The sequence below is a fragment of the Toxorhynchites rutilus genome, chromosome 2 (assembly GCF_029784135.1).
Source record: "Toxorhynchites rutilus septentrionalis strain SRP chromosome 2, ASM2978413v1, whole genome shotgun sequence".
NCBI classification, from domain to species: Eukaryota; Metazoa; Arthropoda; class Insecta; order Diptera; family Culicidae; genus Toxorhynchites; species Toxorhynchites rutilus.
The window spans coordinates 85506945-85526139 of record NC_073745.1 but is presented as its reverse complement, the minus strand read 5'-3'; the positions used below and the strand labels follow the sequence as shown (position 1 = coordinate 85526139).

Here is a 19195-nt window from a genome sequence, read left to right as displayed (position 1 = left end):
TAAGTGAAAAAGAAATAAATTTCCTTGTTTTTTTTTCAAGAACAGGAAGAATGTCCACGTGGACAACAGGGGGAGGGGTATAAGAAATGTCCACGCTTGTCCACGGAGGGGAAGGGGGGTGTCTAAAACCACGCTTTTTCTGTCCACGTTGTATGTGGACAGCCCCTAAGGGGTTGTATCTAGGACACGACCGCATATTTTCGACGTAGAACTCCGCAATTATGGTATGCAATCCACTTGTTTACCACTTCGTATATTTTTTTAGAATGCATCGAAATTTTTGTAATAGATTATGTTCTTCTTACAAATAAATTTGATGAACATCCTTTTACGTTTGATATGATGCCTAGGATTACCAAAATGTGTGAACGGAAGAATTGTCAAACGATCATTGTATTTTACATTTCCCTCTGAAATTATTGCAGATCTCATGTTTACGTAGTTCTCGATCCGCGAAAGTTCATTCACCTCTAGTATCTGAAATGACGATTTTCCCAGGCTTCTCAGTTTAAAAGTACGTTTTGGGAAAACATATTCCGGTCTGCACAACGACAAGCTAGTACAAAAGTACTCAACACCAAAAAATACCCCGACTTGCATGTTTTGACGAAGCGGATTCCCCCACGCACATTAATTTTGAAATCCGTGTTATGGAGACACCTGCATGTTTTGACAAAACTAGAAGTGGGTTATATGTTTGACATAACCGCCGTTGACTTATATAAATAAGTAACAAGCATATAAATCTTAGACATTTAATCTTTCGAATAAAGTGATTATCATACCACTCCGTTTAGCCGGAAAAAAAATATTTACGCTCTAAGGGGGAATCGATTCCTCCTCGGAAATACCCAGCGCAAATAGTACTCACTCCCCAATCCCCGACTATTGGAATCATCGTTGATCTGGGGCAGGATTATTGACACTTGAGAAGGAATGGATTCCTCCTCGGAATTATATAGTAAAAATAAGAGCCCCTTCCCAACAACTCAAACTCCCCAATAACGACGATCGATTGCAGCATTCGTAAACAAATATTGATATGTAATATAATACCCACTTCGATAATATCCACTACACCATATCATATCGTGTTCTTCACTATCAAATCCATAGTCAATGGAACTCATCGGTATCGAATTATCATCGATACCTCGGTTTTCGCTAAATGAGAGAAAGAGATGTTGGAGGTTGAAAGGAGATTGGCAAAAAACTACAGCATTTGATCGTTCGAATAATGTGATTATAATACCACTTCGTTTTGCCAGAAAGAGATTATTAATGCTCAAAGGAGGAATCGAGTACTCCGAGGAAATACCCATCGCAAATTAGAATGCGGCATTCGTACACAAATAATTATATGACGCAGATTAGACAAAGTGATTTCTTCGATATGGTGAAATATCCACTATCATATATTTCATATTCGTCATTATCAAATCCATAGTCAATGGCACCCATCGGTATCGAATTATCATCGACACCAGGATTTTCGCTAAATGCTTCTTTCAGTTCGGACTGCAAAAACTTCCCTGAACTGTAATCCATCAAATTTGGTGTCCCTGAAAAGGGCCGTTGATTATATGCTAAGGTACTAAGATAATAATGACGAAAGCGGAAGCCCGGATGTTTAAGCACGCTCTCCTCGGATACGATGAGCAAGCTGGATGTCCTTGGGCATGATGTGACGCGTTCTGCGTGGGTAGGACACAAATTGGTATCTTCGAATAGGCCTCTTGCAGTGCCATAACCGCGGAACTTTGGAAGCGCAAGTCGGTTTTGCAGTCCTGGGCAATTCTACGAACCAAACGCTGCAAAGGTAGCGGATCAGCAATTCGGTCGACTTCTCATAGCGACGAATTTCACGCAAAGCGATGGTTCTCGATCGGTATCGATGTGGCTTTTCCACACTTCCTGCGACTGATACGCTTTCCCGAGCTGCTTTACCACCGGTAGATTTACGAGCTGTCTGCTCGATCTCAATGAAACGAGTCCTCACGGTTCGAGAGTAAAGGTACAAATGAACGAATGCAAAGGAAGCGCCATGTTTTATAGCCATCCGTTCGGTCCAACTGCAGAAGAGAAATGAAATTGGAAAAAAAGAAGACCATAATGCATAGGTCTGAGTGCGACCGTCCTCATCGCACATCGCCGCATCATCAGAATGGATTCCCAGAGCGTATGCGAGTTTATATACGGTTTCAATAACCTGTTGTCTAAGAAATTTTTAAGCTATTGAAACAAGTTTTCGGGTCAATAATTAACAATCATATAACTCGTGGACATTTTGTCTATCGAATGAAATGATTATCATATCACTCCGTTCAGACGGAAAAGAGGTATTAACGTTCAAAAACTTGCAGTCCAGCGTTACTCTTTCGTTTTCGAAACATTGAACTTACACCCCGGTACAGAAATGAAAGACGTAGTCCTGCGTCAAAACGGATTCCCCCAGGCACATTAATTTTGAAGTTCGTGTTAGGAAAACACAGCTCGGTGGGAACAAAAATACCCCCAGCTTGTATGGATATTTGCAAAGCGGATTTCCACATGTACATCGATTTTGAAGTCTGTGTTGGGAAAACCGTAAATTGGGCCAATCAAAACTTGGCAGTTAGGGCGTTTAGATAACGCTTGACATTTTACAGTTATTCAATTGTTCATCTCATGAATAATGAAAAATAAAAATAATAATTTCCTATCAATTGATGCAAATATCTTTCCGATCTGTTAAGAAATGTTCGAGTTATAAGCATTCAAAATACGGGTAGGGTTAGCACTCAAAACGGTAGAACAAATATATGGACACGCTTTTAGAACGAAAAATGTTTATGGAAATTAGCTTTAACCCTTTCAAATATAAAAACACAGTAACACATTTTTTGCAAGTGGGTAAAAATCGTGTACGAAAATTGTGTCTGATAGTGTTTTTATATTATGAACAATGTTTTAAGGGAAAATTAATAGAAAAATAGTTGAGTCAGGGTCAGGACTATGTCATCTAAGTATTCAAATAACATGATTGGAGGCGAATGAACTGCAAAGTTTAAAGCCTCTTAAAAACAAAGAAACAAACAATAACATGAAGGAATAATCTTCATTCAAATGTTAACAATGTATAATTGTTTCGGCAGTGCATCAGTGGCCGAGTGGTTAGCGTCTCACATTATCATGCCGGGTGTTCGGGTTCGATTTCCGTTCTGGCCGGGGGATTTTTTTTGTCAAAGAAATTTTATTCGACTTGCATTATGGTCACGCGCAGCGTTGCCAATGTTCCAGTTTAAACTGGATTCTTCCAGTTTTTTTCCTCGATCCAGTCATCAAGTTGAATCCTAAAATCTTCCAGTTTTTAGGAATATCGTCCAGTTTTATCCAGTTCTTTATATGTGTGCACTAGTTTTATCCATTTTATGTAAAATAAATTTACAATGATAAATAATTTTCTCCCTCCACCTACCGATTCCTTGAGCAATTTTTGACATTTATCGTTCGACCTTGGATCGATCTCTCTTTTCTTACATAGTCAACTCAGTATTGTTTACATTTCCGAATTCAATACGGTTAGCGCGCAGTGCGTGTAGTGAAAATATACTGTTTTTCAGTTGTGTTTCATGTTTCATAGACTTCTGCGTCAGGCGAGGTTGTTATTTGGTTCTTCCCATTTCGTTTAATTCGTCGGTGTTTTGTCGAAAATGCTAAAACGAAGAGCAAACCGAATGCTGGAAACTTATCAAACTGCTTCAAAAACAGGCTATCATTCAATTTCTATCTTATTTAACAGCCTACCCAATGTGCTACACTTTGTTTCAATTCATATAAATTTCAGATGTTGTAGGTTCTCCAAACCATTTTGAAGTTCAGACCAATTGATCTATCATAAGAGGTAATATAGGATACCTCATTTTAATCTTCATACTAAAATTTGGTTTGGACAAGTCTTATATATATAGCTTCTCAATACCAAAACTTGATAATTTTAATATCAAAGTAATACTTGAGCAGTGTTGTTCTGGCATTGAATGTGCTCATTTGAGTATTGAAATAAAATTATGGGAAGTTGTTTATGGTATTTTTCTTTAGTATTTTACCTCGTATCTTATGCTAATCCGTACCTTTTTGAGGTATCGAACTATTCGCAGTTTTGCGGCGATCTTCTATCAGTGATTTTATGGATATGAAGCGATAAATGCAAGACTCTTCAAGTTTTACCCAAATAGAACCGTCCCTCAAATATCGTTTCACAGTAATTACAGTTGCAGTTTTATGAACTCCATATAATTACTACACGAATCTTCAAAAACGTGACCTGTTTTCTGATTTGGCACCCTTAATGAAAGACGTAGTTCTACGTCAAAAAATTATATGTGATTGAAAAAATTCTAATTTTTTATTTAACACCCGTTATTTTATCTTTTGAAAACATATTTTTGAGATTTCCTTATTGAAAATATGCAAAATCATTAAATTCGCACCAACCAAATGCTACAATTCATAAAAACAGAAATTAAAAAAATCCGAAATTTTATAATATTTGGCAACTCTGGCATCCTCAAGTCATGGCTTCGTTTTTGGACGCCGAATAAGAAGTAAGAAGCCAGTTGTCTGATCTTATCTTAGATCAGCACCAGTTGAAGTGAAGTTGTATGTCACAGCTTTGGTTTCAAAATCCATGAACGGGACCCAACAGTCATGAGTTTGGCTGTCCGTTCAGAAAACCTATTTTTCACCAACGGGACCGTAACTGAAAAAAACTAATATTGATTTTCTTTATTACATTTTCTACTTTCAGACAAAAATATATTACTTTGTTTCACATCACATTTAACTTATTAACACTATTTATTTTTTTCTTATATACATATTGACTCTTTACAGAGAGAGAGAGAGAGAGAGAGAGAGAAAGAGAGAGAGAGAGAGAGAGAAAGAGAGAGAGAGAGAGAGAGAGAGAGAGATTTTGCCACATCTCTTTTTCTCTGAAAAAGAATTTCGGGAGAAGGGAGAAACGAAAATTTTAACATTGCACATCTCATCGAAAACTATATTGATTGATTGAATACTTTGACTGAAATTGACTGAATGCGATTCACATACAACATCTACGTCACGTTCACGTCACGTCTCGTCACGTTACGTCGATTATTCTCCCATGAAATTCTTATGCAAACATTCACATATACCAGCACCTGAAAGTTCACCGTCGGCAAAATAAGTTCAAGAGAAAAGTTAACGGAACGGTGACGGGACGTTGTATGTGCAGCGCACATAATATGTACGAGTTTCAACTGTTCAACAAATGTATGGGCGAGATAGTCGGATTTTGAATACGTGAAGCAAATAAAGGTTTAAATTTTTGAGACAAATAAACACATTTTTACATAAAAATAATAACAATGGTCAATCTTTCCGTTTAGATTGAATATCCTTTAACCCTGCGGTTGTTTGTCTGCTCTCAGCCGAAACATCAAGGAACTTTCCTAATCTTATACTTTATTCAACAACGTATCAGTTCACACTTTTAAAACGAATCTTAATGTCTAGTGAATCTTTTCAAAACGCTACGGCGAAGGAGAATTATGAAATATTCTTGACGTAGGACTACGTCTTTGATTTCTACATAGGGGGGTCACTCTACGAAAAATGTAACGTTTATTGAGAGTTTTCAAATGCATATTACGCAGAATCGTTCTTACGATATATGTTATAATATATACCATTAGACGGCAAATTTATCCACCATTTTTTTCGCCTGAGACATCAACAGTGGAAATAATAAAACAAGTGAACAATTTAACAAATAAAAGAGGTATGTTTTGCGAACGGATGCGAAGGTAAATCGTGTGTTATGCATTTTTTCTTCCAACTTCGCTCCCATGAATGTTGTATGTAACACAAAATTGCGTGCAATGATTCGTTCTATCTAACAAATTAGCAAGGTGTTAAAGTAATCAGATGCAAAATTTCATGCATCACTCAAACTTCATGCGAGATTTCATCAAAGCTACGAGGAAAGTGTCACCCATACAGTGATCGTTCATTAATTAGGAGGAGGAAGCGATTATCATGCGAAGATTTATTGGGATATTAATATTCTTCATGACTCATATTCATAATTCTCAATGATTCAATTCCTTCTATGATAGATTGAGTAGTCTCTAGTCTGCAAACGAACATTATTTCACCGAAAAAGCTACTGCTTTCGATGCCTAATAATAATAATAAGACAATGGAAAGAAATCACAATACCATAGCTATCCAAATAAAGCAACTTCATGATTTCATGTGTATTTTACCTCAAAATATCACGAAATCGTGAGTATTTTCAACTTGTTTCTTAGTTTCTTCCCCATAAATTTCATATTCAATGTAATCAACGGCGATATAATTTTTTACCGATTCACATATACTTCATCTACCATTCCAAACTGGTATGTTTCCCTCTGATATTCAATAATCATTTTCAATTAGACAGTTCAACAACCTGACAGAAGCTTATTGTCTTTCTTTGTTCGTTATAAACCGTTTGAAGGTTGTGAGTACAAACAACGAACGGCCCTTAAACTAACAGATTTCTGAACAATTAAAAAAATTACATTCAAAATAACCAAGTGTTCTGAACAATCACCGTCCTACGTCAAACGTGCGTCCGTGCTCCTAGGCTCAGACCCTTCTACTTTTTCTATATGAAAACATGTTCACATAATCAGTATGTATTCAGTAAACAGAAGAATAAATAAATCTTGTTTATCTTTCATAATCTTACAAGTTATGTATATCATACCCATGCCCAAATTTAATACGACCGCAGGGGGTTAATAGAGTTAAGTCAAGTTTCCTGCAAGGAAACCATTATTTAGGAGTTCTTCTTATTCTTGTTCTTGAGTTGAATCTTCTGAAATTTTCAGAAAATTTATGAGAATTTTAGTGATCAGACATTATATTCAATAAAAAGAGTTATGTAAATGAGATGTATTGTTTATCTTGTGTTAGTGAGAAATTATTGATTTTCTCTAAAATCCGGTATTCAACCGGGTAGCAGAAATAGACCGGATAGGTCAGATACCGGACAGTTAACGGATATCCGTTTCATCTCTACTGAAAATACCATCGGACCTTCTAATCTGCAGGCAAGTAATATTCCTCACAAGCACGAATATTGTACATTGTTCATTTGTAATCGCGGATTTCCATTTCATCAGGACAACGATTACAAATAATTTAATTGTATTATCTTAGGATAAAGTGACCAGATGGTCAGAGGTCTAACGCGGGACACAAAAAACCAAACGTGATGTATACACGTTATGTGAACATAAACCATAGTTTAGCGAGTCCAAACTGATCAGTATTATTTCTTTCTGAGTATCGGCACTCAGTTGTGATTTTTCGGTGGTTTAGATTTTGTTTACGCCCGAAAATCACTCGCTCAATCAGAGCATTTACGCCTGGCAAGTACGATTCAAATTCTACAATTTTCTTCAAATTACTGAATGGAATGCCCGAAAATTCCAATTAATTTTTCATCGATTGTGTTAACGTATGCATTCAAAAAAATGGACTAATTTCGGATGGCGATGAAAGATAATTTATAGGAACAAATTTTCTTTAAATCTTACGTTTATTCAGTCTACAACAAAAATGATTCAAGGCTGTTGATTCGCAGCAGCAGCAGCAGCAGCACTGTCAAGCAACATGATGTTTTTTCCATACTGCAAGCTCCACCCCTCAGCGAAGGAGTTGGACATCCTGAGGCACTTTGTGTCCGTCAGATATAGCCGATCTGGTATTGACAATATCATCTCTTTGCCGCTTCTTAAGCCGGGAGATCCAAGCAACCGGCCAAACGGTGGAGAAGAATCGGGCCAAAATGGACATTTTTATGCGGAAGCGTCAGACGAGAGCGGCCGTATCTGAGCAGCAGGCAATCATCCAGAAGGAGTAGCTTGAGGTGTTGGTGAAAAACTACTTTTCATACTCATAATGAAAGACGAGACGTACTTGATGCTAGAATTCAACGAATGACAGGGGACCGGGTACTTTACGTTCCCCAGGTAAGCGATGACGTCGAATATATCATTCACATCAAGTTCTCGAAGAAGGTCCTTCTCTGACAGACGTGAAGGGAATGTCCAAGCCGCTCTTCTTTCAAGTCATATGGTGATATATAGAGATATATAGTACAAAGTGCTTGCCGGAGTTGGGAAGGTGATGTGGTCTTCATGCTGAACCTGGGATCAGCCCATTATGCCAAAAGATCACTGGAGGATGGATCGGCTGGAGATAAACATTGTCGCGAAGACCACCAACCTTCCCAACATTCTCTGGCTGCGCCCGATAGAAAACTTTTGGGCGAATGGCCAAAATAGAGATACAGACGACCGCCAAAAGGTAAAATAACACGCCGATATACATCTTTTCATCGGCCATGGTTCAGATTCCGGTCAACTTCCTTAAGACCGCCCAGCGCTTCATTTACGATACTTCATCAAACAACTCTGCCTCTTCCTGTCGAGTATACTCTAATTCTTCCGGCTTATTTAAAACGTTAAGCCCTGATCGAGCTAGGGGACCAAAGATGAACTTTTCGTCTGACTCACGTTGGTCCCTGCGGATCAATAGGGGACTTTTATAAAAATCATTTTCCGATATTGTTGCTGTCGCTTCCAGTTGACACTCTCTAAACAAAAAGCCCAATGTCGGTGCGATGGAACCAGCTCAACGTATTAATCTTTGGATGCATTAGAAGCGCTCTTAAACAGTATGTCAAATAAAAGTTTTTTTGAGGTTCATCCATTTAAGAAAATCAACATGATCAAATTGTGATATTGAAATATATTGATATCGCGGGGCATTTTGGTTTATTTTGCCAAATGCGGGACGTTTCGTGGGATGGAATCCTACGCGGGACATTTAGTTGAATTGCGGGACCGTCCTGTGTAACACGGGACGTCTGGTCAGTTTATCTTAGGAGTTACTGGAAGAGAAATTAGTGTGATCACCAGTGTTCATTTCATGAGGGTCGTTTGAAAAGTTCGTGCAAAAATTAAAACTACTTAATTGTTTGGAGTATATTTTTTATTTTTCAACGTAGCCTCTTTTTCGGCTTATACACTTCGTCCAACGCTGCTCTAGTTTATTTGATATTTTTAGAATAGGATTTGTCCAAGTCAGAAAAACAGCCATTCGATTCTGCAATGAGCATCTCGTTTGAATAAAATATTTTCCCCGCCAACCATTTCTTCAAATTGGTTAACAAAAAAATAGTCCGCGGGGGGATTTGAAGCGAGTCGGAACCCTATTTCCATTAATTTTCAGGCAATTGAAGTACTGATGGCCAGTGGTTTACCACCACTACACATTGCCATTGGAAGGCAATCAAACAGTGTGTCAAAAAAAGAGATAACGCCCCCGGGTGGACTCGAACCACCAACCTTTCGGTTAACAGCCGAACGCGCTAACCGATTGCGCCACGAAGGCGTATTGATGTTAAAGAATAAATTATACTTACCAAGGTTACCAATAGAAGTAACCTCATGATAAAATTGATGATCAATAACACAGTAGGGGAAGTGCGGATAAGACGGACAGTGAGGGTAAGATGGGCACATGATTGATTTATGTATTTACATTGAGAATTTCATGTTTTTGTTCATGACAATAATGACAATAATGGCAAAGTTGGCAAGTTTTCATAGACAGTATGGAGTAGAAATTGGAGAAATAAGTACACGCGGACATCTACTGGAGACTGCATTGAGTCTAATAGTGCCGTTTATTTACACACATACATAACAACCTGCACACTCAAATAAGCAATAACAATACCTTCTAGAAAGTTCCAACTCATATAACGTACTCAAATTTCTCCGGAAGAGTACGAATAATAATCTTCCGGATCACTCGATGCTCGTGTGGGATATGTTTGAACCACTGCTTCCTTGAAGTACTCTGGAAACACCTTGAATGTTTGGTCTGAGTGGTTTTCGTTATCTTCGCTTTTATTCGGTGAAACTTCCCGGGAAACATCCTCATTCCACTTGCACTTCTGTCCGGTGTAATGTTTTATCAGGTCCAAGGATTCTCCCTCATCGCTAGATTCATCCGCAGGCCTTAACAGTCCGTCTTCGCAGCGAAATCTATACTGAAGCCGATGTTCCTCGGACTTGGAATCCTCGCTGTGTTCCGACTCGCTATAACCAAACCGCACCGTGAATTCATTATCGTCCACTCTGAACTTGATCGCAGGTATCCACCCATCCAACCCAGTTGATGTTACACTGAGTGGTTCGTTCCGTTCCGTTGGATGTACTTCCGTTGCACTGCTTCTATCGGATTCATGTTCATATTCCGGTTCACTTCTGGATTCCTTTTTGTCGAAACTCAACTCACCGTGATGAACTCGTGATGTTGTTTGGGATTGGAGCGCTTCCATGAGCAACATGCTCACTGATAATGCCCAATTATCGGGAGTGTCATTACGGATTGAATTCACTGTCAGACCATCAGAGTCCCAGGAAATCTCCACTAATTCGACGTCGTGTTCTTTATCTGAATCAATGTTCAGCGGCGTTGTGGACTGCAAATCATCCGCAGACGTCGTTCGGTCGCCCGATTCGTGGTCTCGTTCCGTTGAGTGTACACCCATTTGAACGTCCTCCACGATCACCTGAATAATTTGACTTCGTTCGTAATAGCGCTGAAACAGCAAGGAGCCCATAATGGCTCCAGCCATGAGGACGATAAGACACAGCCCAGCCAAGGCTATCTTGTATATCCATCCGAGCCGTTTACTCTGCCCGTAAACTCCGCCTTCCAAATCGTACTGCACTTTCATGTTCGCTAGCTTAATTACGACTAAAGCTCGCTCCGATAATCCGCGATCAATTTATAACTGCACTAAAATTATCAACGTGAGAAATGAATGCACAATATTCAAAACAATCGTCCAAACAGCGCCACATTCGAGGTGAGATTAAATGGTGCAGTTGGAAACTGCGATCTGGTGCGATTAGCTGTTGATAGCGTCGGAAGATGCGCTGGATCGGTTGAAGGTAAAGGATGCGCCTTCGATTGAAGTTTGTTCGATGGAATTTCCTTGGCGTGGTTTAGAATCGGTTGTGATTGTGATAGGCCGCACATGATAGTGTTTTTGTTTTCATCATCGTGGAGAGATTCGATTTCTGATAAGGTTTATGTATTTTTTGTATTTATTTGTTGTTTAAAAATCGGCTCTCTGTGATGCGATTCACTACTGAGTTCAAGTGTGAGGTTATGCATGTGATCTATGACTGATTTATTTGCATGTCATAAAGTATGCTTCATTTGTTTATACGAAGTTTTCCCAAAAACCCTCCAATCAATCGAAAAATGTTGCAAAAATGCAAAATTTTACGTCGGTTACGTTGATAGTGCCTTGCTCGAGTACTGTTTTATCTCATATTCCGAACAGTCTCAAATTCCGAACATTTCATTTTTAAATGTAAATTTACTAAACTTCTTTGTTGTTTTTTTTATTTTGCAATAATAGAATGTTTAAATGTCTGCCTCAAAAGAAAATATAGACATGTTAACATTTGCATATTCTCAGACAGTCAAGCGGCACTTAAAGCTCTAAATGCTTTTGAATGCTCTTAAAAATTGCCTGGGAATGCGTTTCCCTTTTACGGTAACTAAGTCAGATAAGTTCGGTACAATTGAGCTGGATTCCTGGCTACTCACGGCCACAACGGCTCAAACTCACCATTCACTGATCCAGAGCCATTCTGTGGACTTTCTGACTGTGTGTTGAAAAGTGAGCTGAATAAATGGGAAGACCGGGAAGTGACAGCCAATTGGATGGCTGCAAAACTTAAACAGGCGAAAAAAATTATTACACCGAGTATTAAAATTCTTCAACAGCTGCTAAGCCTTAGTAGGAGACTTCAGCACATTCACCGGTCTTGTAACAGGACACTGCTCGAGTAAATACCATCTTTAAAACATAGGTTTAGCACAAGATGATATTTGTAGCTTATGTAATGCCGAAAGTGAAACCTCGGAACATTTTCTCTGTAACTGCGGAGCTCTAACTAGGTGCAGATTTCAACACCTTGATAAAGCTATTCTGGAGCCCAAGGAAATTTGGTCTGCGTCGCCGATCAGGATTATAAATTCGACCAAACAGATTATTCCTGATTGGCACCTATCTCGCTATAGCTGTCAGTCTACTCCTTCATCAGTAAGTAGTAGAGAAGCTTCAATATAAAGAAGAAGCTTCTATATAAATAAAAATGGTTTGGTGTCCGTTCCTGACGATTTAATTCAAGAACGGAGCAACGGATTTGATCAGTCAGTATCAGGATTGTTGTGTCTCAGTCTGCATCAGATTTATATGCTAAAACAATTATGAAAACCATTCGGAAAGCCGGAAAATTAGAAAGTCATTTTTTTCAGCAAATTTTGTATATCTATATAAATAAAAATGATTTGGTGTCCGTTCCTCACGATTTAACTCAAGAACGGAACAACGGATTTGAACAGTCAGTATCAGGATCGATGTATCTCAGTCTGCGTCAGGTGCATATGTCAAAAAAGAATCCGCGAATATAGATCGTGCACAGAAAAATAATTTTCGGAGAACGTGAGTAAAAAAGCAATTGTGGGCGGGACTAAGTTTGTCGGGTCAGCTAGTGTAGTATAAAAAAGAGGTATACCACAATAGTTCAAAATAATGGACGCAGTGGTTCACACCCAACAGGGGACAAAATGTTATGAATGATTGAATAATGAAAACACAGACATTTTTTGAGGTATCGGCTTCATTTTGACATCATTTACAGGTATCGATACAGCCTATAATTTAAAATATTAGATATTTGCATAAAAGTGGCAGTCAAAACCAATGATAAGATGTTTGCATTAGCAAAATTCGTAAAAAATAAGCATCGTTTATTTTTAAGTTTTTGTTGTTGTTTTAATTAAAGGGTGTGTCACATCAAATTGCATCACGGAAAAACGCTGTAGAAATTCGCCCAGTAGACCGATCCTTTTGAAAATTTTAGACAGTAAAATAAAAACTATTAAACAACTTTTGGCATTTTCTTTTTATTCATACTTCGAGCCCAAGCCCGTATGCTTGCACCTTCCTCTTTACCCCGTCCATAAGGTTCTGTACAACGTCAGGTTGTAGTTTTTTTTGAACAGAAATCCATTTTCTCTTGAAGTCCGCCTCCGATTTAACAACTTTTGGGTTCTTCCGGAGGATCTGCTTCATAATCGCCCAATATTTCTCTATTGGGCGAAGCTCCGGCGCGTTGGGCGGGTTCATTTCCTTTGGCACGAAGGTGACCCCGTTGGCCTCGTACCACTCCAACACGTCCTTTGAATAGTGCACGAAGAGAGATCCGGCCAGAAGATGGTCGGGCCCTCGTGCTGCTTCAATAGTGATAGTAAGCGCTTCTGTAGGCACTCCTTAAAGTAAACTTGCCCGTTTACCGTGCCGGTCATCACAAAGGGGGCGCTCCGCTTTCCGCAAGAGCAGATCGCTTGCCACACCTTGTATGTACGCAGGCCCTCCCGCTGCTTGGTCCGCTGGACGAATGAACTTGACAAATTCAGCTTATTGGCGACATCCCGGACCGAACTTCTCGGATCACGTCTAAACTGCTTAAATACGCGCTTGTGATCTTTTTCACTGACGGAGCATCCATTTTTGCCGTTCTTCACCTTCCGGTCGATGGTTAGGTTCTCGAAGTATCGTTTTAGTACTCTGCTGACCGTGGATTGGACGATTCCCAGTATCTTACCGATGTACCGATGTGACAACTCCGGATTCTCGAAATGAGTGCACAGGATTAATTCACGACGCTTTTTTTCGTTCGACGACATTTTTCCAAATTTACGAAAAATTGACAGTGAAGCATGGCCAACGTGATCTATACACTCTTATCTGATTATAAGCGAAAGCTGAAGATATAATTCCTAAAAATTAAATTTCTACAGCGTTTTTTCCGTGATGCAATTTGATGTGACATACCCTTTATTTTGTTTGTTGTTTTCATGTTAAGTGCTACACTGGAGAAATAGTTTAGTAAAAGCAGCTACCAAATCTTTAGTAGCCAAAACATTGGTAAAATATACAAATGTTTTGTAAATATTACCAAAATTGCGTAAAAGCGATGTCAGACGCAATGAACGACACTCCCTAAATAATGCAAACTAGAGCGATGCAGCAGGAAGAGGAACGGGAACTTTCCTCGTGTACGCTGCTCATAGAATAAGTTATATATTATTATTATGATGTATTCGAAGTATGTGGAGTTAAATGTAATCAAATAGAATTTTTTAAATTAAAAATAATTATTAAAAAACATTTTTATTATACCTGATGATTATCTCTCACAAATGAGAAGCAAAATTTTCACTGATATTGCACCAATGTTGAACCAACAAATCGTAGTTTGTTCGACGTTTGTGCCTACCATTTTTCTTTCGTAATATGTACCAATGATTAGTAGGGTAGAAAATGACTAGAGAATTGGTAATATTTACCAAAAAATTGGTCATATATACTAAATTTTTCTCTCAGTGTAGAGAATGTATGAACCTATAATAAAAGGGTGAAAAAAAAAGGTATTTTATACAGCAATCTCCATTAACATTGATATTGAAGTAGTGTTCGGAATATGAATCAAGTTTCTACGCTTGATTCAAATTCCGAACACTTCATTTTCAAATGTAAATCTTATGATTTTCAACAAACAAAGAAACACAATTCGTATCGTTTTATTCTCCCTTTATTTCCGAATATGCTGCTTTTTATATTTTGTAAATATCACTTCTACTTTCGTTTTTACGAGCATTTTCGCAAACCTCTGCAAATTCGCCGATTCGGCCCGGCATTCTTCGCTTAGGCACGCTCTTTTCGCCGGTACTAAAAGAGTCAAGAAGTATTTATTTCCGATAATCCATTTTCCGAAAAATCGAACATTTTCCAAAATCTGCAAAGCACAAATACGCTGCGAAAAATTAATGGCTAGACGGTTGGAAGGTTATTATTCTGTAGAATAGGATCATCATTTAGGTTTTGAAAAAGTTAGGTGATACACAAACGATAATGAGTAGTGTTGTAAGATTTCTGCCGATTATGTTATAATTCAAATGAGGGGCTTAGAATGAAAGGGGTGTATGTAAGTGATTTGATCGATTTCTCTACATCGATTTTCTCTTCTGGTTATAACTTAGCTGCAAATACATTCCCAGTTGTATTTGACAATGTGGAAGATAGGTCAGAACCTCATCTATCGGATTCTATAGCGATTTTAAATTGGACCTTTTTTGCAGTTGAGTTATTAATTAAAGAAAAAGTTGATGAAGAGAAATCGATCAAGTCACTTACACCCCTTGCATTCTAAGGCCCTCAAATGTAGTTCTCATGTGAAATGATAGTGAAACCAAGGGATTACTCTAAAGAAGCAATTGTGATATTAATTTGATAGTTATATCATCAGTGCATTAAGCATTTCAAGATATTAGAACAAAGTGTCCGAAATATGATGTTGTCCGAAATATGATTCAGAACGGTATTTAGCATGCAAAATCATATCTCGTATACCGTTCTGAATCATATTTCGGACACTTTGTTCTAATATCTTGGAATGCCTAATGCACTGATGATTTAACAATAAAATTAATGTCACAATTGCTTCTTTAGAGCAATCCCTTGGTTTCACTATCATTTTATATGAGAACTACATTTGAATTATAACATAATCGGAAAAAATCTACACTACACTACACAACACTACTCACTATCGTTTGTGTTTGACGTTTGCTTAACGTGAGCAAGTAGAATTTACCCTTTCATCAATAGTTAAATTTCTCCCGTGTTTTATCAGTTCTCATCATCGTTAACGGTTTTCTGTGATTGCTTGGTAAGTGTTTCGCAGTTGACTATAAAATATAATCAAGTGTAATGTAATTTCGTTCAAAAAATTACAAAATAAAGTGTCCGAAATTTGAATTTAATCTGTCCGAAATTTGATTTAGTGTCCGAAGTTTGATTTTTATTCGCTTCATTTGAAAATCATTTTATTCGATGATTTTTTTTATGTTTTCAATCAAATAGGTACCAAAGTAGAAAGCTTAAAAGCATATTGAAATAATTTATTAAAAATATCAACCAAATAATACCTATGCATAAAGTTTAGACCTGTTTTCTGCATCATATGCCGTCCGAAATATGATTCAGAACGGTACTCGCGCACGGTATCACAGACCGTCTTATATCCATGATGTTTTTCCCGCGCCACAATATTTCTAGCCTACTACACTTTTTATGAGCGGTTGTTTCAGTTGCGGTTGATTTTTTTATTCCGGGAACCCTGGTGGCATTAAGGAACATAGTAAAAACAATGATAATGTACACCCAAACTAGCGTTGGCAGAGAACATTTCATTTTTGGCGGAAATGATGCCATTTCGTGTGCTGGAGAGTCAAATGCGCAAATAATGAGCTGTTTTAAAAAACTCAAAAATGGTTTGTATGTATGCGAGCAGACATCTCTTTCTGTTTTCTTTTCTCATTTCATTTGGGATTGTGCCAAAAAAAAGTCCATACGACGTCAATGGGGATCGAACCAAAGCCTGCTGGAATGCAAAGGTATTTCACACGACCACGCTATTCATATAGCTGCCAGCGCTGTTATATTGAAGCGTGATAATATTACACCTCATCATAAAATGAAGTTGGAACGTGTTTTCTAAGAGGATAAAGAAGAACATGAACGAGAATATATCTTTCTCTGTCTGGGCCGTGTATTTGGCAAACTATACGAAAAGCTTTCATATCCCTTCATGTCTCCTGTTTCGCTCGCTCATATTGGCTCTAGCATATATATTATACTAATGATATACATGTATTGGGGAGTAGAATATTTTTTGTTATTTTTCAGCTCATTTAATGTAATAAATCGGGATGCCAGAACATGTGCTAAAAATTAACTTTGGGTGTATCAATGAAGACAGGCTTCGCTGCTAGGAAAACTTCTCCAGAGATATGGTGGTTTTTACATCGAGAGTGGAAGCTGAAACGATACCCAAACTTGAGGGAACGATACCGTGCATTTCTAACATTTCTCCATAGTTATGGTGTCATCATCCTGACGAAATGAATGGTACTCTGCTGCCAAAGGAAACATCGATAGTTCCCAGTCTATGCAAATTACTTTCAGACTACATATTTCACAAAAGAAGTTCAACGATATGAGAAACATATAGATGTTCAACCGGACAGCACTCTGAAGCAGTTCAATCTTTTCATTCGTAAATTCGGAGAATGGAGAATGGTCGTAAAGTTTGAAAATTCTCGAAAATCCAAAGTAGATGTCAATAATTTTTGAATGCAGCTCGAAAATCCAAAGGAATGTCATTTATTTTATACCAAACCGATATAGCCCATATAGGTAGTTTTGTAAAATATTAGACAATTTTTTTATCGTTAGGGCGCTCATTTCCGTATTAGGGAGGTTCCAAAAATGTTTTTTCATTTTCTTTTAAAATTGGTAACTTTTTAACTACTGGTCCGATTCAGATGATCGACACATCAAATTGAAGCCAATTAGCTAAAAAGTTTCTTTGAAAAATACTATACGCTATATTTTTTTCTATATGCTATACTCTATATTTTTTTCTAAATAGACATAAAATTCAGTGAATACCAAGTGTAAATAATAATTATTAATATAAATTACTTACACATACCTAAGAAGGTAAATAATTTACAAAAATTAAAAATAAAGAACTGACCATCTTTGTGTGTTATTCTAGCTACTATGTCCACGCAACAATCATCATGCGACGGTAATCCCAGTCCCTTACCGCTCACATTTTCGGTCTGCTGCAGCGGTAATTGGCACTATTAATAACGCAACAAAGTCCCGCTGTGAACAGCCCAACTGTGAACATTCGAACAATAGCAACATTCTTACGTCGAAAAAGGCGAGATGTGTTGTGGATCGATAGAATAGGAATTCTCTTGCGCATAAATCGGCTACTGTGTTAGCCGTGTTAGATAAAAAAATGGTAACAGTGTAACAAGTCTGTAACAAAGTTCCAGAGCGTTAATTTTTGACAAAAAAAAAAAATTTCGAGATGACAGTAAATCTCGACGTTTTATGCAATTTGAAGACATTTGGCATAAATTTTTTTTTTCGAGAACCCCGATTTCCTTTACTCCTCCCTTGGAGGAGACGACGTAGAACTACGGAATTATATTATTCAATGCACTTGTTTATCACTTCGGATATTATTTTAGAATGCATCGAAATTTTTGTAATATCTGTTTAACTATTTATTTTTTTATTACTTCAGTTCTCGACTCGACTCGAAAGAGCGAAAGAGCTATCAGCGCTTCTCGTTTATTTGTTTCAACTCACATCAGACTTTCTCCTTCCCACTCTGATATCGATCACAACCTTTGAACCCTTTTGCTCCTATATTCCGCTTGAGATGTGATCGAACCCCACAACATGCAACAGTAAGGTCACCCTACTGGAATTTGAAATCATACTTTGATGAATTATACGTTTATCTAACCCTCCTGTACTCGCGTGCAAAATCATAACACATATACTTGCGCACGGTGTCACAGACCGAAAGTCGAACTTCTTTGTAATATTGCTATTGTATATTTTTTTAGCTTTTTGGGTATTTATTTGAAGAAGAGGGTATAATTGAATGAAAAACGTCCAGAAAATATGTTTTCTTCATCTTCATTCAGTTTTAATAGTCATTCAGCCTCTTCAAAACATAGTAATTTTTGATACTTCAACACAAATAACGAAATTCGATTTTTCCTGTTATTAATTGAAAGTAAGCAACTGAATATAATTCATGAAAGTATAACATAGAAACGCATTTATCGATTTAGATTCCATTAGTAAAAGAATCAGAACATACCATAACTGCATGCTCGAGACGAACATATTTTTTACCTTTCATACAGTTGTAGCGTGTTTTTGGGTCTTTTTTGAAGAGAATAATATATAACGACCTTCTAGATAGTTACCAGATGATAAGGGTTCTGGAATTTCGAGTTTTCCTATATCTAATATTTTTTGTTTCTGTGTTCTTGGTTAACAAAAACTTAATGTCGGTTTTTTGACGGGGCATAAAAAGATGATATAAAATGATTTCTAGGAACTTCTTGCGACTTGTTTTAT

The 19195-nt window shown here is 37.6% G+C and overlaps 1 non-coding gene across 1 annotated transcript; it reads right to left on the bottom strand.

Moving 5' to 3' along the window:
* Positions 1-9400: 9400 nt before the first annotated feature.
* Positions 9401-9474, bottom strand: Trnan-guu (transfer RNA asparagine (anticodon GUU)). The gene has a single exon. It is a non-coding gene; the product is annotated as a tRNA-Asn (tRNA).
* Between the last annotated feature and the right edge of the window lie 9721 nt (positions 9475-19195).